The sequence below is a fragment of the Bombus vancouverensis genome, chromosome 2 (assembly GCF_051014615.1).
Source record: "Bombus vancouverensis nearcticus chromosome 2, iyBomVanc1_principal, whole genome shotgun sequence".
In the NCBI taxonomy this organism is placed as follows: Eukaryota; Metazoa; Arthropoda; class Insecta; order Hymenoptera; family Apidae; genus Bombus; species Bombus vancouverensis.
Genome location: NC_134912.1, coordinates 18,462,971 through 18,485,374, shown reverse-complemented (window position 1 = coordinate 18,485,374; position 22,404 = coordinate 18,462,971). Strand labels below are relative to the sequence as shown.

At 36.0% G+C, this 22,404-nt stretch overlaps 1 protein-coding gene across 2 annotated transcripts in view; it reads right to left on the bottom strand.

Moving 5' to 3' along the window:
* LOC117166763 (dual specificity calcium/calmodulin-dependent 3',5'-cyclic nucleotide phosphodiesterase 1A) overlaps positions 1-22,404 on the bottom strand; it is a 101,524-nt gene that overhangs the window by 75,058 nt on the left and 4,062 nt on the right. The window lies entirely within an intron of this gene.

Sequence of the window (22,404 nt, the reverse complement as noted above, 5' to 3'; positions counted from 1 at the left end):
CAACTGCTCTAAACGTTTGCCAAAGAACCAGCTTGGGTGTATCGGATAACACGAAAAATTCTCAGTGAACGAATATTCCTCGAGCTTTCAATTTCTCTCTGGAACATGTTAAATCGAACTGAAAACGTTGCGTGTGACATTCGTACGAATTCAGAGCTGTGCGATCAAAAACCCTACGTAGCCGTTCACAGGAACGTGTTGCCTGCATGAGAAAGGCACAAAGAAATACATCTCGTATCGCATCGAACGATGGAAAAATGAATATTCAGAGTCGATAACTCTATATTTCAAGTATCTTTCGGTATCGAAATATTTTGTATCTCTGGCATCATTCTAGGCAATACAGAGAAATACTCGAAGGATGCAGAGTTACCTTGCATTTTATTTAGACTGCGAACGCTTATGCAAATTCACATGTTTATGAATATCTATAATAAAAGAAATTAACTACATAGAGATTGGTTTTACCTACTAAATCTTACGAGTACTTACGTTTTGGATGTTTTATACATTTTTGAATATTATGCACGTCCTAATTTCCTGTAATAAATAGCCTATAATAATAAATAAATAATATAATAAATTTCCTATAATAAAATACTAAACAAAGAATTATTTACATTTATATATTTGAAGGTTACAGGAAAGGAACATGATGTACGTATTATGTATAGGTCGCGTCTTTTATTTATTATTTTTTTTTTTATACGAGAGTACAGGAAAGAGAGATTCTCATTTCTAATACCTCTACCTATTAATCAGTTAAATCGACCTTAACCACTATAATAATCATCCCTATATTTGACACCAAAATCAAATCAATTACCATTTAATTGAATGATTACCAATATAAAGACTATTATTTCTCACCAATTTTTTCATTTGTCTTAAATTCTATTCCTCTTAACATCGATTAACTCTATTTATCTAACTACTGTAACTAAGATAAAATATTTCGCTATGAAAAGATGTACGCGGCGTAGTTTTCATAATACATGAAAAATTGGCTTCATTCGTAACGAGTCGTGCTCGGAAATTTGCCCGCCACTAGGCGATTAAGTAACTCCGGTTGCGTTCTCAAGGCGCATTTATCCATGGCTCGATTTACTCTCTCTCTCTCTCTCTCTCTCTCTCCCTCTCTCTCTCTCCCTCTGTTAGTAAGAACGCCTGGCGAAATTAATCAATAACTTAATTACGTCGACGCGTAATTAAATACCCCGTAAAACTCTACCGTGGATCGGGTTTGTGGCCGGGAAACACCGCAGTTCTAGCCGTGTGCTGGCGCAACGAAACAATAACAGGTCACCGGCGAGCGCGGAGAAGAACGCAACAAATAATGGCCACCCGAGGAAGAAGCGGGAAAGTTTCCGTACTTGCGAACACTTGGTTCCAAGTTTGGAACCTCGAGCGATCTCATCGTTGCTTCTCTGTTTCGCGGGCGATGAGTTTCCAGATGTAACTTCGACTAATCCTTGTTTGAAATATGCTTAAGTAAAAGATTAACAAGAGGCACGCCAATTCGTCGGTGAAATTAACAAGGTGACATCAACAATGACAAATGAACAGCGAGTCAAGATATCCTTTGTACTTACATAGGATTAGGAGACTATTTTGAAACTTGCGTAGGTGTTCTATCGGTATAGTAACGTAGTAACGATTAATTAACTCTTATATTTGAGAATAATCTCGTACCATTTGTTCGTCCGTCCTTCTTGTACGTATTATAAAGTTTGAAAGTTTTGCTTGTGTATGGCTCATACTCGGACGTATCGAAATTATACGATAACTGAGAATCAAAATTCTATCATGCAGAAAAAATATGATCTCGAATGGATACTCGATGCAATATTTTAACGCGAGATAGTTGAGAAAGGGAACAATCTGATAAATTCGACGGTATACAAGCTTTTTGAAAATCGGAGAAAAGTCCAAAATGTTTCGAACGAAACGAATAATGTTGGTTTAGTTATTACGCAGATTTAACAGTCTGCATAACTAATGTTACGTTGAAATTTTCGTTGTACATTGAAATATCCTAATTAATTTAAAAAATACAATTCTCTCTCGAACAGCATTGCCATTTATTGCGAAGGCACTCCGTTTATAGTCTTAGCGCCGATTATCGAAACGTAATTGAGAACATAAAACGCAACTTTCGAAGGTAATAACTAAAAATATCGATAACATACATTTTTCGAGCACAACATCCGAATGGAAAGGAAATATCCTTTTTTCGTGCTGGGATAGAATTCACGAACGTTTGAAAGACGCGTCACTTTCTCAAGAATGAAAACGAAAGTGACAAAGAAAATACGAAGAGTGTCGACTTTTGTCGAACGTGTGGTTCACCGCGTTGTTTTCGTGGCATGAATTATGCATCGGGTTTGAACTATCGATGTTATCTCTGAATAGAGCCCGTTTCGAACGCATTTTACTGGTAGATCAATGATTTCGTACCCGCGATTCTGGAAGCATAATTTCCTGCATCGGCTTTTATTCGAATCGACCAATGCCGATGAATTGCGGAATATGAGCATTCATCGCAAGCCTAAATTCAATTCGTTGCGCCACCACCTACGGTGCATATTATAAGCCGTACCGTCGTTTGAAAGAGGATCACGCAAGTTTCCCCGAATTCCTCAGCACTCGTTTGTATGAAAATGTTATTCGGATCAACGCGTTTAACAACAATTTTATCAATATCATCTTTGGAACGGGTAAGGTCTTGAACGTGACAGAAACTTTTACAATGGGGCTTGTATACGATGATGGGGGTTTGAAATAATTACACACGTAAGGCTCAGCTTAATGAGTTACGAAAAGTTTACATTATATTACAAAATTATATTACAAGCTTGAGATTTTGCGATGACGACGAGATAAAATTTAATGGCTGGTATTAATTCATAAAATTCGAGCTTGGAGAAAACAATTTCCCCTATGCTGATATATCTAAAGCGTTAAAATTTGTTAATTGACGTTTGGAGAACTTCGTTCGTGCACAGACGATTTATCAAATTTGTAATCAAATATAATCAGATATCAAAACAGTAATCAAATTTGTATAATGAATAATAAAATCAGATTATAAATGTAAAACCAGGGTAATTAATCTTAAAATCTTCTCATGACAAACTAATATTAAAATGCTGAATATCCAAAGCGAGTGGAAATTCAGCCGGCTCTTGACTAATGATTGGTACGTAAAGTAGACACGAACAGCGGGCAAAATCATGGAAAGGTTGAAAGTAACCACGAGAAAGTAATTAGAAGTAACATGGCAGTTGGAAGGACTGTTTCGCGTTGATGAACGCGACGTTTCTTTTTCTCTCGGAGCATTCCCGCGAGGTGAGGGCAAGTAAAAGGCAAGTAGAAGGTAATTCTCTCGGGAACCGATAAAAGGAAGTTAGTTTCATCCAATTTCTATATGTTAACCGAATATATTCTCGCGGACCTTCGTATTTCTTGGCCATTTCATATTCGAACGAGGAAAAGCGTTCCATTGGAAACTAATTTCGGTCCGCATGTCGAGCTTATCCCCTCCCCTCTCCCTTTTTCACCGATTAACAAAAGACTGTCGTCATCGATTACGAAATTACTTTGCCTGATCAAATAGCGAAATCCTGAGATCAAGATAGGAGAAGTCATTGAAATTCTAATGCGTTCGCATCCACAGGAATACCGTTATTAGCTGTTACAAGTATCCATTATTTCCATTTTGCTTAATCATTGTATTTTACACGATTCAGATGCAGATATATACTTTGATCCGACGTAACTCTATTTTTCTAAGAAGCTACGATCGCTAGAACAAAGCGAATTTTTCATTTTCTCTAAAAACGGACGAATTTTTCTCTGAAGGAAACACGAAATAGCATTCGCGGACAATTCGGTGAACTTCAAAGGACTTTCGTTGAAGCTTCCTCGTATTGTAATTTCTCGGGAGAAATCGTAAGCGAAATATTCTTACGAACGGCAGCGCACGCTATTCACATACTTCTTTTGACGTACGATAATATCGGGAAACTAGTTCTATACTGTTTGCGATTCTCGAAGAAAGCTACAGCAAACTCGCGAAGCTCGCAACCGCGCAAGGAGAGAAACGATCGGAGAGAACGATCGTGTTGGTGTACTTACTTAGATCGAGTTATCCCCCTGACGTTTGTGAACGCTTTGAGATTCTTAGCGTGATTGCGAGATAACGTTTCTCAGTCATTTGCAAATTATCTTCGGTCCATGTAAACGTCTTTACGAAATTCTAACGAAGAAAATGCAACGAACCGCGCAGCTTGGAGCACAGGAGTATACGGAAATGTTTAACCTGTCGATCGATTCATTTCTTAACCAGGAAATTCTACGATCGCAAAAGCGAAAGTTAATAGAAAGAAATTCGTTTTAATCGAATGTCACGCGAGAAAAGCACGATAAATTTCTATTTTTCCATTTTACGATTTTTGTAACGCTCTGTGACAATAAATTGGAAATAAAATTAATTTACAAGACATTAAAATCGAAAAATCAACAGAAATATACTTATCATGTTTCGTTTCTGTGCTCTTCGTAAGTTTATTTCGCTTCGCTCATAACGCAAAACCGTGGCAAATTTCATCGTTCCAAATTTCCGCGAACACCCTGACGATGTTTCGATCGATCTCGTTGAAAGCAGCGCTTTCAACCACCGTCACATCCGCTTCCTTTCTTCAACATGCCAGGCGTCGTCGAAGACAAACGAGCCGAATTTCGCAGTCTTCTGAACGCGAAGGAAGAATGCACGTTATTCGATGCGAATCCGCTGTGAAAGAGACTCCGTTGGTTGTTTAAACCGGCCACGGAAGTTCCGAACTCTGATTGCCCGACAAAACGAACACGTTGACGACCGACGACTAAATTTGAAAGAGGATTCTACGTGCCTTGCATTGTTCACATCGCGATCCGTCGTACAACTGGCATCTCTCGCGTTACAATCCTCCTGCGCCATGTACCATCTGTTTTGTGTCTTTTCTGGGACTGTCCTCTGATTTGAACCTTCGATACATCATTACACATATTGTTCTTGTTTAGATGGCACAGATATTTATAATCGTACGCTTCTGACAAGGAATAATGCATCGATTGAAAACTTTTTACAGATATTTACGGATATTTTAAATACGCGGAAAAATATTTAAATTAAAAAATTCTATTTAATATTCTTCTAATTTATCTAATTTACTTAAGATCGAGGAACATATGAAAGGATACTATTGATATGCGTGAACTCTTTTTACGTTAAAGATCTCGTCTGTTTCAGAAAGTCGCTTTGTTCGTTGAAACGAGAGCGAGATAGAGACGTAAACATTCGAAGGGAACAAATACGAATCTCGTAAAGGAAACTCTCATAAATCTTCTTTTTTAAATTTCCAATTGTAATTTGCTAATATTAAAAGTATCGTAGGTCAGAGACGTGTAAATACTAAGTTTTCCACGCGAATATTAGCAAAGCGGGATCTAATCGCGTAATAAGTTAATCACAGTTCGACGTCATTCGTGTTGTTATATCTAAGTGACAAAATCTTAATCGTATAATGTAAAATTTCTCAAACGAGTCATAGATAAGAAAACACAGATATTATTTATACTAACACGTATTCCTAGATACCGACATCTCGTCCTGCATAACGTACAGGTTGTTGCAGAGATATAAATTGATTACAAAAACAGAAGAAACTAGGAACTGAATTTCTCTCTTCGTTAAGTAATCTCGTTTATTCGTTCCTGAAAAATCGTAATTCGACGGTATAAAAGAAAAAAGTAATGCGCATACAGTTTCTCTTTAACCAATAAAGTACCTTTGTATCGCAAAATAACTTTCTCGTAAAGCTCTAAATTGCTTCCATGAAAAGAACGACAGGAGAAAACTCTAGAAATTGACAAATATCGATGTCAGAGATACTCGTGATTTCTTGAACGCATCACAGATCAGCAACAAACGAAGAGGCGAAATGGCGTAAGCTTTCTACTTCGAGGTCTTGCATTATTCAATATTATCCAATTAACGAGAAAAGCGCGGAAATGGGTGGGCAAACATCGTCTAACCACAATGGACACAGCTAAATTGGCAGTCGCGTTATTTCTGTAATAATAAAGAGGCATCGAACCGAGGATAGATTCACGCGGACGATGCTCCTCTTCGAGAACAGAATCCAGCCTGATTCGAATCGGGGTCAAACGATCGGTCGCCATCAGACCGAACTACTTGTAAGTTATTTTCAGTCTAGACGAAACAAATCTGGATGCGATTCTCCTATCCATCGTTGATTTGCTGGATTGTTTTTCACAATTTTCGAGAGGATAAAGGATCTTTCGAGAAATTTAGAGATCGTTTTATCGCCACACAACGTTTAATTGACAGATGCAGCGTTATTCTTTTAACGTTGTTGAATAACTTTAGAATACCAGAGCGATCATTCTCTACTCGTTCTTGTTTTAGCTGCTTCTAAGAAGCGAAATCGTAATTGGAACGTGTAGTTTTTCAGTATAGCGTTAACAAGATATAAGTATAGTATTGCAAGTAAGTATATCGCATATAACATATTATTGTATATATATATTATTCTAAGAAAAATAAATTCTTTTTGTATCATCTCATCTCGCTATAAGATTATATCACGCAGCTGTTTTATTGTATTTTATTTACGACTGTGTTATAGTCATACAACAGGTAGTCTATTTGTAAGAATTGTTAATTTTTTCAATCAGAAAAATGGGAATTGCGGATGATTATACGTTACTATCTTGCAGATCTTGCAAGTAAACGAAAATTTAATTATAAAGATTTAAAGGTAGCCTTCCAGTGATCTAGCGCTAATTAACAGTTTCTGTTTATCTTTACAAAGGGCGTGGCTAATTAGCATCTCCGGAGCGTCATCAATTAGAACAATACTTAAAAGCAAGACATCTCCATCTACATAATAAACCTACCAAACGACAGACTCGATGGTCAGTATTTAATCAGCACTCTATCTTGCCAATCAGTCAATCTTCGTTCGTGCAATCTCTACCTTTCCAATCAACTCTCTTTTTCTCTTATCAATCAATGTCTGTTGTGCCTGTCAATCACTAAACAAGTTTATATAAATATATACTAGCTACAGAGTGAAATTCAAATAATTGTTCTTCAATCTACTTTACACCTAATACTTTCCAACTCCATTCATTCGTCGTTGAATACTTGTTACGTATGCGTTTATATTGCGTAATTTTCATAGCATTTATCTTAAGAAATACTATCTTCGGAGTGAAAAGTTTATGTGAAGTAAAAAAACTTGTGAATTATAATTGTCAGCGAAACTAATCGTTGCTTTTGGCCTTTCTAGAGTGAATTCAGTATAATAGTGAAATAACGTAGACTTTGTATTAAAACTTTATCGAAATTCTGTAAAACTATCCGATGTACGTGCAATGAATGCTCAATAAGTAACCACAATATGCACGTTTAACGTTTTTAGAAAATGTTAAAATCAAAATAAAACATTTTTATTGCGTTGATTAATTTCTAGTATCGTCGAAAGAGCGAAACGAGAAGTAAAGTTTGTTTAAATTACTAAAACCGCGCAACATATTATTTTCGGACAATATGGTTTTTCGGACCACCTGGCCAAACATCCAATTCTACACAGGATATTAAATAAAAGAATATGTAGAAAATAAAAATAATCAAATATCGTAACGATTCATTTCACTCAGACACGATTTTTAAATCTACGTTTTATCCATTTGTTTCGCTCAATTTTTCTGAATTAACATCGATACTGTTATTGATATAAAAAGAAACTAAAGCTATCGTCCACACCTGCCGTAGAATGTATATTATATTTTATATGTATAATTCGTAACGTTAGAAATTATTGGAACATGATGGAAAACGATCAATTCGTAATTTTTCCTAGACATTTTACTGCATTATATCTTTTTCGCGAAGACATTAGAAAATATATTTTCTCATTATCATTAACTGTCACAAAGAAATTTGTCTCGCGGCTTAAAAAAGATTGCTGATGACGTTAATCACGAAATACTCGAATATGGACGTACAATATGATCGGTGAGTTGCAAATTATTAAATTAAACACGAGACTTTCGCCTGTAAAATCTAGCACGAAACTTATATTTTTCCAATGCACAGTTCCGTAATTAGTAACAATCGCACGGCTTTGTAATTTGATTTGAAATGTGACAAAGTTATACGCTCTATTTTCAAGTAATTAAGAGAGGAATTACTCATGCCATATTACATTCCCACATTATGCTTCGTTGCTTTGTATATGCAATATGTATACGCATCGAAGCACATACACGAAAAGTATTTATTAATTATTCAACCATGTCGTCATTGTATCATCCAATCCGTCATGTTGAAACCGACGTGTTTCATGAAAACTATTTCGTATTAACGTTCTCGTAATTTTCACTAGCATAAATTTCCGATCTATTTTTCGGTCGAGTCTATACAAGCGTGAATAATAAGAACTTCAAATTGCAGCGATATTTCAATCTAAATTCCCCAAACACCGCAACAAATTAGAACACGGTGCATCGAAAATGTTTGGATGATCGAGTAGCACGCGAGAAAAGGGCGAAACGAACTACTAAAGCTTATTTCTCATGCGATCGGAAACTCGTTCAAAGCTGGAGTATTCTCCATTGTGACTTCTCTTACGCGGTTCGATGCAAGCTGTTAAAACACGTTTGTTATGTGAAACACTAAACAGCAAGGAAAAACATCAAACTACGGTGGGAAGAAATTTGGTAATCTTTTACGGCGGGAAAGGCGGTTCTGCGCGGGTTAAAGTATATTGTAATGCGAATACCATTCTTTTCTTTGCAGCAAGAACGTCAGAAGGCGTTTTTCACTGTATGTATATACACGAAATACGTTGCGCCGGGAAAGATTACACGACTGCCCTTTTCTGCAACTTCCTCCATTCTATAGGTTTCCTTCTTTTCTCCTTCCGTCTTCCTCTCGTTCGCTCGACTTTTTCACCGGCTTCTGTCGACACCTCAATCCACACCTCGAGCCACGAGAAATGGAACACGAAACGTCGCGCTATACCGGATGTTTCAAAAAGTTGGGTCGTGGCAAGAGGATCTTAACGAACGTGGGCCTAAATCGGCCACGAGCATTTCTCGAATAAAATATTTGAAAAATGAGCATTTTTTGATGAGTATTTTTTGATCAATATTACGTGCTACGGAAATTTGACGCCAAGTTTTTTTAAGCACCCTGTATAATTGGGAACTCGAATGAAAGGTACAGACCCTATCCTTTAATTAGTTTACAGGAACGTTAACCGCGTGCTTTTCATACGATCGTTTATACCTATAATATATCATGTAACATGTACTTTCCAGCTGTTTATCTTGGTTCTGTTAAAAAATTAGTGAAAGCTTGCAAACACTTTGTGTGGCGATAAGTATATATTTGGCTTGCCTTCTATAGAGAGTAGAACGAATATACAGACCGATAGGATTCATTGAAAATGGCGAACCCAAATGGAACTGGTGAAACTGAAAGTTTACCATTGGGAACGGTAAACTAAATCTGCTGATTTACTTTATAACGTTTAGCGCGTATGAGAGCATAAAGCGAAATTGGAGTTTAAAAAATATTTGTTGAACATTCGCCGAAGCTTTCGACGAATAATTTGTTTGAAGTAAATTAAACTCGTTATGCCGAGGGAATTGTAACTTTAGCTACATGTCTGGTATATTTCTAGAATCTAGGCCAGGATGTAAATGAATCCGAAAAGGATTAAGCTAAGTTGAAAGAATATTTCAATACTAATTGTATATTAATACAACAAATAGATAGCTAACAAAATTCTAAACAATTACCAAGCAAATATTTTAGTTTGTCTATCAGAAAATTAAGCTATTTTTTATAAATATCCAATTTTCTAACCCACCAATTTCTCGTTTAAAAGTTAATTAAAGACTAGTAAATGTCAAAGTTTCGAGAAACATCGTTGAAAAATACTTGACATCTTAAACTTCTTCAGAGTCAGCCGAACCAGCGGCAATCTCAGGAATCAAGTTCCTGGTAATTTTACCTTCCACGCGGTCCAATAAAGAGTTTCGATTCGCCAAAGAATTAAAGGAAATTAAACTGAATTGAATACGCGAAAACATTATTACGCAACGTAGAAATTAGAGGAAGATTCAAGAAAAGATTGTTGCTAATTGTTGATCTCTCTCTCCGATTCCAATTTTAAATATTTCGTACGCGTCCGCTATAAATTATTTGTTTCGAAAATTCAAGAGTATCTGTCAGAAGTGACAATTCTAATAAATTGATCGAAGACATACTCCTATTTATTATTATCGAAAAAAACAGTAATTATCTTGCGATTTAATTGAAGAGTCAATATTATGGAAACGTATACTGATCGTACTACGTTCTGGTTAGGAAATTAGCCTGCGTAGGACTGGATGCATAAGAGTGCAAACGATTCGATGAACGAAAATTGCAGGATGAAGTTATCAGTACAATTACGGTATAATAGAATGATTTAACGAACTAACGAACGAAATTGCCATAATGCATCTCTTTTTTTCAACGTTGGCTACGTTTCAATAAAATTACACTATAATTAATGGACTTTACGCTTACAGAATTAACATTAGCCTTACGATCTACAGCCACATTTCTGTATTATCGTTTCTAATTTTTGCTAACGATTCTTTCCTTCTAACCACTTTTAACGAGAATATTCATCCAGTGAGTATAAATAACACAAAGTGATGGAATTAGCGGAATTGCAAAATAGCGATGTTATCGTGTTTTATACGATAAAAGGAGATTTCATTGCTATAATTATATCATCCAATATTCTATAGCGAAATCTAATTTTTTATCGATCGTTTGAATTGAAAGAGCGATATTAGGATAATGAAGGGAATAATGAAAATGATTAATAGATTTTCATTTCGTCGATAGGTTTGCTAATTGCAATTATCGTTATGTATCGAATAATATTTCAAAAATTTAATCAGGGCGCGATCGATAAAAATTTCGGCTCGGAAGATACGTTCGTACAAACCGCGCAATCTGATTATATATACAGTTTTTGAAATTTGTAGCTCCTCGATATCGTATCCAATAGCATATCGAAGGATATTGAATATTTATTTTTATTACCCGCTTTAAAATAAATTTTTCTCAATGACTCCGAAAGTATCGGAATCTTCGACCACTTTTTCACGAAACTTAACATATTTTAGCATACCGCGCGTATCTTTGTACTCCTACTTTCTTTTTCATAAATACACATTCACAGTCTATTCATGAGAGTATCAAAAATTTCAAATAAATTTTTTAACTACACGCAGTCTCATTCAATGGAACAACTTTACACATTCACAGTCTATTCATGAGAGTATCAAAAATTTCAAATAAATTTTTTAACTACGCGCAGTCTCATTCAATGGAATAACTTTTATTGCAAGAGGCACTGTACACAGGTACACGGTGCAATTCCATGCTACCAACCACAGAACATCGTAACGTTTAAAAAAAGGGCGAAGTACGGGATATTGTCAAATACAATATCCACGTGTATCAAATTCTACGTGGAATTCGATATCTTCCCTGACGAATATCTCGTTAACGCGCGATACCGATTTTACGATTTAATCTACGCGAGCTACTATCGAATAGGCACTATATCTAACGTGACTGTAAGTTACGATGCAGTCGTGACTTTAGGAATTGCACGCCGCTGCAGTTCCGTGTCTTTTTCTTCTTAACCAAGCAATATCTGCAGAACGTTTTCTCGTTGGTATTTCGCCGTGAAGTTTCGTTGTTAGCGGTTGCTCTTATTTTACTCCGCATCGTAATAAAGAGAAGTGTAACTGTAATTTACATGCGGCCGCAAAAACTCACAGACTGAAATTCGCTACTGTCTTTTTCTCGAGAAATATGATAGAAATTGATAAGATAATACAATAATGATTTATTATACATATTTGGCGGGAACAATCTCAAATGTATTCTGTAGCAATTTCGTTGTGTTTTTCATAAATATGACACGAATATGATATAATTCGTTTTAATAAAGATATTAATTATCTATTAAAACACCGGTATTAAAACACCGACGATCCATAAATAAAGATGTTCTGAGATGAATAAATTCATATTTTAATTTCCTGGTTGAGGCAAGAAAATAATAAAAGTAGTGAATAAAGTTTTAATACTCGCTATTAAAAATTCCTTGCTTTTCACGTAGAGCTATCGAAATTTAAATGTAGTAGTAATAGGTGGCAAACTTGGCGTTAAATGGAATCTCGGGGACAATCGAGCGACAATATACGGGCAATCGCGAATCGATGCTCGATTATTAGAATCGTCACCGCAGATAACGCTTTTTGGGGCAGGCGTTCGGCAATATTGCGTTCATCGCGTAGCCAGGAAATGAAACGGTGACACAGTCATATGGTCGTGCGCGAGATGCTGCCCGCGCTTCCATCGCGAATAGATGGAATTTCTAATTCGGTCCCATATCTAATTTCTACGCGCGCTTAATTGATTGCTACCCTTGAAGCGTGAAATCGTAAATTGTTTAAGCGTCGAAAAAAGCAAAAACTGTATCACAGTTTGACGTAACAGAACATTTATCATTTATTTATCATCTATTTTCGAAAGACTTGTATCTTCGATCGTATCAGGTTATTCCCTTCATCGACTATTTCACGTTACGATACTTAAGTGGCATAAATCTCGGAAACTCAAAGAAAATTTATTATATTGTTTCACTGTAGTCGTCGTACGTGTGCGACGGGCTAAAAAAGCACAGTGGTATAATTCAAGAATTTCAGAATGCGTATTTGAGTATCAATTAAGTCATAACTTTGACCCGATACATTTTCATAACTTGGAAAAGATATAATGAAATTTTTATAATCATAAACGTGGAACACGCCACCTTGTGGAAATTGGTAGCTAACGTACATCATTATGATTCTCAATCGTTCACACGTTACAGTCTAATAGTTATCTCGTTGCGTTATAGCAACACTACTCGATTAATCCGCTTCATAGAAACTTTCTCGTGTGTTCATCTGAAAAGTTGATTAAAACTTTCTCAACTCCTCCCCCGGCTCCGATTCGTTCGACGTCCCATAGTGATGAATCAAAATTAACGAGTCGAACATTTACAATTCCAGCCCTCTTATGCAACAACAAAATATCGATGCTGAACCGTCCATTCAATAGAGAAACAGTTCAAACATATAATTAAATCTACGTTACACTTACACTTGCTAGATCGATGTAACTTTCGAACGACGAAAATCGATTAACATCGAAACAGCATTCGTGCCAGCATCAAAACTAGAATATAACGATGTACACGCTGCCTTGTGGACTAATAGCCTTAACCTCTGTGTGCGCATAGTTTCACTTGACTGCATCAACTCTCTAAATTGAATCCGACGATAACGTCCGGGGTCAAGACAACTGTCCACGAATAACAGGCCAGCCTTTAATTTAATCCGATCAGTCTATACTCGTTGCTTGGTGAATTGATCGCGCTGTCCTTGAAGCGTCACTCATCAAGACGCTAAAGTATATCCTACACTATAAGTAGAAACATACACTGCCGATCATAGGTAAGTATCCGGACATATTCAGTGAATCGATGGTCACGATGTATGAATTTAACCGATATATGCAAATTGTTGACGATTGATAAATTCGTAGAAATCATCATCTATTATTGTTACTCGTAATCAACGTTGTTTGTTGCTATTATCGTCATGTATAATCGTTGTGCGATTTAGTACAGCAGGTGAAGTTATGCGCACGATATTCCAAGGCGATCGTATACGAGTACAGCAAGCACAGCTTAATGCCAGACAATCGGAATAATCAAAACATCTACATGAAATTCGACGGCGCTCGAAATGGGAGCCAGATTTCTTTCAAATCAGGGACGACGCCTCTCTCTTGAGGATCTTCTCCTTGAAGACATAATCTGTTACTTGTGAAAGCGAAACTGCCGGGTCACCCAGGGCTACTTCGTTTTTTTATAGAACTCGACCTAGAGGAGGGAGAGAAGAGGGAACTGGTATAAGTTTTTGGCAGCCAATCGACACCCTTGTAGGTCCAAAGGAGAGAGAATGAACGACCAGGAGGGTTAAGGAACCATTAGGTGGCGACTCAATTTCGAGATGGTCAATTTCTGCGTGGACGTTGTAAAGTGACCGGCCGACACAAGAAAAATCATGGCGTTCTATTGTCATGGATACCGTTCTTGATGAAGAACCTTTTCCTTCTAAAAATATATATCGCGTCCTCTCAGCATTCTACGTATTACGTGGAATATTTCTCATTTGTACCTTCCTTTATGCTGCGCAGAATGCTTTTACACGGCAGTGTATTATATTTAGTATATTACGTTTCGAGCGACGCAGATCACAGAGACGCGAAAGCGACGCAATTGAAAATTTCGAAATCCAATAAAACGCTTTACGAAGAGACACGATTTACAGGTATGTTGGAATGTACGATTGGTTCATTGTAATTATGATATTGTTCATAGACATCGTGACGTTACTCTCGACGCTATAACGCACGTGTTTGTTCTCCGTGGAATTCTTCCATCATTTGTAACAATATTTTCTTAAGTATTGAAATTTATTCACATTTAGATAATTCTATTTTTAAGGTACTTTGCATGCACGTAAAATATTCGTCATTGATCTCTTTCTCAGATTCCTCCTACACAATTGAACTAATATTACATTAATTATTACGTAATTATTTTATTAATATCGCAAGATGTTATTATTACTTTCTTGCATGTCTCTGTAGCAAGTATGACAATGACCACTCGTTTCATAATAACGTTTCTCATAACAGAAGAAAATTCGATGTTACACGTGAGAGTAAATGAGAGCGTTAATTACGAAAATTAGAGAACAGAATAGAAATAATGGAACGATACAGGATCGTATCTATAGCGAGCCCACTTCCTTCCAACGTGAATAATTTAATTTCACAATAAAGTTCGGACTACCAAATTTCGCTTATTTCTATTAAGACTTCTCACTGGCGAGCCATCTTAATTAATTGCTTTTCTCTGTATAGCAATTTGACTATCTATAACAATTCGCGCAGGCTTGTTTCAAATTCGCCAAGTTAAAGCCACTTAAGAATATATGACACGTTTGAAAATCATAAAACGATGGTGCGTGCTTTTAAAAACTCAAGATTCAATCTATTCTGCTATATCATGTTCAGCTTGTTCGTATTTCAAATAATATCTAATTTATCCAATAACATTTCTGGCGAAAGGCTTGACTCGTACAAAGTTTATAAGCTAACAATGGCTGGGCTCGATCAATATTAGAAATTAATTATTAGATTGCCGATATTTATTCAAATTTATCTTTTTCGTAAGAAGATAAACCATCGAAACTTGAAGAATATAAGAGCATGTACTATTTTCTAAACATACTGACACGTACTTTACCTTCGTCATACTGTTGTCATTCGCTTAGATTCCTGCACATTTTTACTTTTGTCATAAATGCATAAATACCAGCAGTCTGATTCTAACGAATACGATACTTTGATTATTTTATATATTTTTGCAAATGTGCGTTCTATGCATTTTTCGTCTTCAAATTCTTCCTGAACAAAAATCGTAGTCTATCGAACAAATGTATTAAAGATTATGATAGATCAGAATAGATCGGACTGATCGATTTGATTTAGCTTATTTGCTAATGAAAGGAAGAAAATATTTCTACTTCGAAACGCAACCCGATCGGAACCGGATCGAATTCGATCGAAGAGTTGATCGGAACGACACACGTGAAATTGCCCGGAGGTTTCTTTAACGATATGGCGTAATTAAGAGGGCTGTAAGCAACGTAATCGTTTTTCGACAAAGCGGAATCTCCGGTAGAGAAATTATTATTTCAACCATATACATGCGTCCTTCTTGAACATGTTTAGGCCAATTGCCTTTTCCTTTCTCTCTTCAAAGACACGCGTATCATTTAATGACGACGATTAATAAAAATTTCATGTTCGGCTGCCGGCCGAAACACGGATAATGACAGGACTATAATAAGACTTGAAAGTAGCTGACGAATATATTTAGAGGAACTTCTGATTCGATCGAAGATCGTGCCACCTTTAAAACTTCAGAAACTTGGTGACCCGGAATGGCCAGGCGTGCAAATTTAATTTAACAATTAGAGATACCACAGTTTGGGAACTTGGAAACTCCGATTTCAATTTCCAAGAAGCAGCACGCATCTGAATAATTTTTATTACAATTTGCATTTCCTTAAAACTTTTCTCTCGTTTTCATTTTATTTCAAAGATAGAAGATGTTTCGCGTTTCTGCTAATTTTTTATAGAATCTTGTAACTTATTAAATAAACTATAAATAGTAATTTATTTCCGCTTTATGGGTACACATGAATGGGAAATATTTTATTAACTAAACTAGCAACTAAAATAATAAGCAAGTACCAGAGAAAACATGAACTAAGGCACGTTTTTTTAAATAAAAGTTCATAGCATTAATTTATACCAATTAATTTTCACCAACAAGCTGTATTAATTATACAAAAATGGAGGCATCCAATTTTTGCAAATCAAACATTTTAGACAACGAATTACTCGCTCAGTTCGTTAAATATTCAGATTGGCCCGTTCTTGTTCTCAATTAAATGTATACGTCAATGAACAGGAGACAATGATTAATTAAATGAAAATTGCCTCAAAGTAAAAAATATTAATAAACTAATTGTCCCTTAAATAGTCATATCGCATGATCTGGAGGCAAAGAACCATGAATTTCATTTATTTATTCATAGATCACGGTGTTCCTCTTTTATTTGTTCTATTTGATTAAGAAGAAGTTTACTCGAAGTACGCCATCGACAGCTCACTCACACTTACGACTCGAAGAATATGTGAAATAGACTTTTTACTGTAATGAGGTTACTAATGAAGCAAGTACACGATACATGACGTGAGAATTACACGTGCTTATATAACTCTTAATAAACAACTGAGTAAATTCCACGTACTCGTATACTGTCCCTTTTACCTTCGATAGCAAAAACGGTGTAATATTTATAAATTCTTTCTCTGAAAATTGGTTGCAGGAAGTTTCAAATAGTTACAGAAATGTTTATATATTCAAAGAAAAAATGTATACCATGGACCATACAATAAGCGATAAAACAACGATATTCGTAAACAGAACCGCGATTATTTCTTCGTGATAAAATTCACAAGTCATCGTGTAATGATAGAAAAGTAAGAAAAAGTTCTCACGATCGATTTTGATGTTTGATACATTGATATATCTCGATTGATAGTTTGATATGTTCATTTAATCGCAAAAGATACTTTATATCGTGCTAAACATAGACGTTTGACGAAATGTTCCCACTAGCATACGCATGGTTGAAAAGAAACTACATAAATCCTAGCGTAACATGAATTTTCGTTATCCATCAAAGATACAAGAATATTTTTCTCTACCACGTCCATGCTCAGAGAAATTATATTCATATATCAGGGCTGTCTCACCGTGTCGCACGACTCTAGATCTTTTCGTAAGAGTACGCTAACCGAACTTTTCACGTGCAATATCACGACATAGTATCGGTGCAAAGGAAGAGATAATATTACCAGAAGCTAGAATGCACGACGAATCTCGCTTTTTCGAAGAAAAGTTGCAGCGACTCAACTTGCAAAAATCCATTGGCGAACAAACTCAACTGCGAGAAAGGAATACCTCGAGAACGATTCGTGAAACGATTCGTAATAACGTAATCATTCGACTAATGACGGATGCTGTCACTTATTCGAGGATAAACGGACTGCAACGAATCGCAGACGCGTTAACTCTTAAGAATGCTGCGCTATTTGGATTTTTCATAATTCCTTTGAATTTCTAATTGTGCAAAAGAATGAAAAATTTAAAGTTAATGTCATAAGGCACTCTGAAATATCTTCTTTTCAAAATTAATGTTTAGATAACGTCGCATATTGTATCGAATACTGAGAATATCGAATATAATAATTTATATAATTCAATTAATTATTCCATCGAAACTTTCATCGCGGAGAAATACTTGTATTTACGTCAACGATTGAATGCAATAGGGTGGATTCGGATATATGGTGAATTCGCGTGTTGTTTTCTCGACCAGGAGAAGAGTACTCTATTTGGATTTCCGCTGGTAGAAAAGTCTCTCCGGGAAAGAAGAAGCGAAGAAAGGAACAAAGGTCGTTGCGAAAATCGAGAAAATCGAGAAAAACGAGCAAAACAGGAAATAAATGGCAAAGAATACTCGATTTTGCAGTCTGTGCTAGTTTTTAAACGTCCAATGACATTCTCCAAATCCATGGGGATTCTAGGGAGATTTTCCACTAAAACAAAAGAGAAATGGTATTGAGAAAAATCTCGGACGTACTGACATTATCACGGCCGCTGGAACTAAGATTATCGGAAACACTCTAGTCTCGAAAGTAGCAATGTCACAGGACTGAACGCAATTTCCCATTGTTACGTAAAGAACAGACGATTAATGGTAGATGTATGGATTATATTGGACACAATATTTCTGAAAATATCTGGGTAGACCCTACGAAATAAAAATTAACAATATGGAATTTACAAATTAGATGTAATACGTTTATTACATCTAATTGATTATTAGGGGTTAATTGTTAACTAATACGTTAATTGATTATTAGAAGTATTCATTTTTCCAAAGTTGGTTTAGAAAATTAAGTTGATGAGACAAATGGATTCATATAAATGATTAACGATGTTATTGATAATTTTCTACCCATGTTTTATACTTGTATTATTCTTCCTAATGTCTTAGTAAATTACCTTGTTAGTCGTTTAGAACAAATCGCATAATCATATCCATTTTTATTAGAAATTCATCCTATTATTTATCGTATTATTTATCATGATAGGACAAATACCAAATTTCGCTCACATGAAATAATTAAAAACACAATATTAGAATAATTTGTGCATAAACACGTTCCTAGAATATATACGTGAAATTAGATGAGTGGAACAATACTAAATCCCAGCAATCGTAAATAGACGTTTACGATACAAATATTAAGACGGACGACAGACAAAACACGTAAATCGCAATATGTTTCTTACGTTATACAGTACTTATTTTACTTCTTTTGTTATAACTCTTGTTATTATATCGATACAAATGCGGATAAAAGCGAACGATAAATACATCGTCGAATGTTATAACCTGAACATAAATTATTCCACGTAATATTTACAGTTACAGTACGGTATTCGGTGAGAAGAAATAAATTCATAATTCACGATCGGAACAATCGTAAAGCAGAAAAGTTCCTAACTTCTGTACTTGGTAGACCAGGTAAAAAATTGAACAATTAGAGAAGCGAACCGGGCTTCACGATTGTGATTCTTCTCGGAGGGAAGTGAATGCGGCGTGTAAACGTGGGTTAATTTCAAACGGTTGACGGATGAAAAGAAAGTACAAGAACGGTGTTAGAGGGAGAACCTGAAGCCAGTAAAAATGATAAAATCACTTGCTTTCAGGCATTTTGTAATTTCGTGCGCCGCGTTGCAAGTTCTTTCGTTAAAAATATTTCCCCGTAATTTCTCGCGCGCTACGTAGCACGCGATGTAAATGTCCCTTCCTCCCCTTTCTTTCGCATTTTTTTTCTATTCTTTCTTGCTTCTCTGTCTCGGGTTTCCCGTCTCCACTTTGCTTGCTTGTTTTATAACGAAGAGCACGTGCAGTTCATCGTCGTGGTCGTGGTCGTCGTAGTCGAGAGGACGTTGTTACCATCGCAGCAACATTGCTCCGTGTCGTAAATAGATTTGCTTCGAACACAAAGTTCAATGTAAATGAACTCCAAGTGAATTAAGAGCTCGACAAACGAGGTTGCCTTCTACTCGCCTTCGATAACTTTTGACACCGAGGAAGAATGGGTCATTCGGTTACAATGGGTGTCGCTGTATTCGGCTGAATTTGATCGGCGATCTAAACTGCAACGGTACGATGGCATCAATGCCGAAAAATGTATTGTACGTACTTTTTGGCGACCATGTAGACGGCAGGAATGTATACGATGAGATGGAAATCTGGCTCTCAACTTAACAACCATAATTTTCACTGATTAGTCTTCCATGTAATATTCGTTATTGTAACATTTATTGTATTCAACGATTAGAGCCTTTGTTGTTCCAGTTATTTGGCGGTTCATTTGTTCCATCGCTGCTGAATTTTTCATTTTTCTTTTTCAAATATTCTTTTTCCTAGTGTATTTACTGCCTGATTGAAAGTGTTGAACGTTTCTCCTGACAAAAAATTCTATAAAAATCGAAGCAATCTATCGGTCAGGAAATGTATTTTTCAATTCTATATTATGAAAGAACTTGGTATACAGCTTTTCACGGTACGATAATATTTATAATTCTCGGCAGTGTATCGTGCGAGGGAACAATTTGCTAATCAAATTTTCAAGACGAAATAATTTCACCCAAAAATGAAATGCCGTTTTTTCGTAGCTTATGTTGTTTATGTGAAAATATACGATTCAACCGCGTGTGATTTGTGGAAACTTCGTTTTGAAAATATAGAAGCAAAATGTGGCGACGGCACTTTCCGAGCAACCTAATATTTTTATTTTTGACGTGACATTACAGTTTTATCTTATAAGTCGTATGTCACGTAATGGAAGGCAAGAGGGAAAAAGCCGAAACGTGCTGTTTGCCATGTGTATGAGTATTTGTGTTTATAAACAGCCGTATTCCATTTACGAATAGCGGAACACAAAGTTTGGAAATATTCTCGAACTTAAGGAGAAACACCGAATAATCTTCAAACTCGGTTGCGAATTGTTCACGAAGAGTTTGCGTTCGACAGATGTTGAAATTGAAAAAAGTAAAGATAATTATGATTATTAGATCATTATTATTGTACGAAATATAAAATATAATATTTATGAAGCTAATGGTATAGACGCGTTATTTGTTATTTTTATAAGTATCTGTATAATGTATAATATAATATATAATAAATAAGAAATATGTGAGAAAATCCGGTCAGAACACACTGGTCAAATAAATATAAATGTTTAATTACTACGACAGATTACGTATTCGTGTTTAAACAAAAATGTTTAAATTAAGAACGATATGAATGTGCATCAGAAGTAAACTATAAAACGACATGATTAACTTACTCGTATACTAACATACTCGTTATAGTAAACTATAAAAGGACATGATGGGATCCACAATGACATAAAAATTTATCGGAAAATAGACAACCTTCATTAACGTGCACAAAAGATATCACTCTTTTGAGCCGCAAAATTAAACATATCTTGCAATATCATTTGGAGCATAAAAGTTGACAGAATATGAGAATGAAATGCTAAATATTACACAAACCCGAGTAAATAATAATTTATCCGATAAAAACAGGATCGAACGAAATCTGCGAATTTTCGTAATCTCTGAAGTTCTATTTAATATGTACAATATTGAAATGCAGATAATAACGTTCGATTAACAACGAGTTTCTTTGCCGATGATAATAAACCGGCTGTATTCGTACCTCGATTCAACGAGAAATCCACGTACAAACACGGCTCGCGAAATTCAAAGGTGTTCGCGCTTCTCTGCTTAGCCACTCGCGCGTTTCTCAATTAATTAAGCTTACCCGGTATTTTTCCCTTTTTTCCTCCGACCATGGTTACCCGTTTTGAACCTCGAGCGTGTGTACGGGTATTTCGCTTAATTAGGGCAAAAGACGAGACGCGGCACGATTACGTATAAGCAAGAACACACGATTTACGAGGTCGTTGAAATCACGAAGTTGACGTTGCACCAGTCACCGAGCGTGCTGGGTACCAGAGAATAATTACACTCGTACAAGCAAAACTCTCGGACGAGACGCTCTTGCGTGTACTTTCCGAGTAATAAACTTTTGATTATTTTTGCAAATGAGCCTGTACAGCGACAGAGGAATGCCGGTGATAGCACGGAATACAGCAATAAAGAAAAACAGGCATTCTCGTTGACCCACAACTGTCGTCCAAGTTTACGCGGACTTTCGCCCTGAGGAAACTCGCCGTAACATCCAGACGCTATCGAATAAAAAAAAAATCCCGGATGATTTGTAGCTCGTTCGATCGAACCACTAAAAATACGAGAAGACTTGCCGTAATCATATCGCCTATAAAAAATAAGGAAAGAAAAGAATATTCTGACTAGATGGAAGAGTTGGTTCCATCGGGGTCGTATAACATAACGACGATAATACCTCGTACGCGCCACGCCATCAAGAACGAAAGATAAGCAAAGCCTT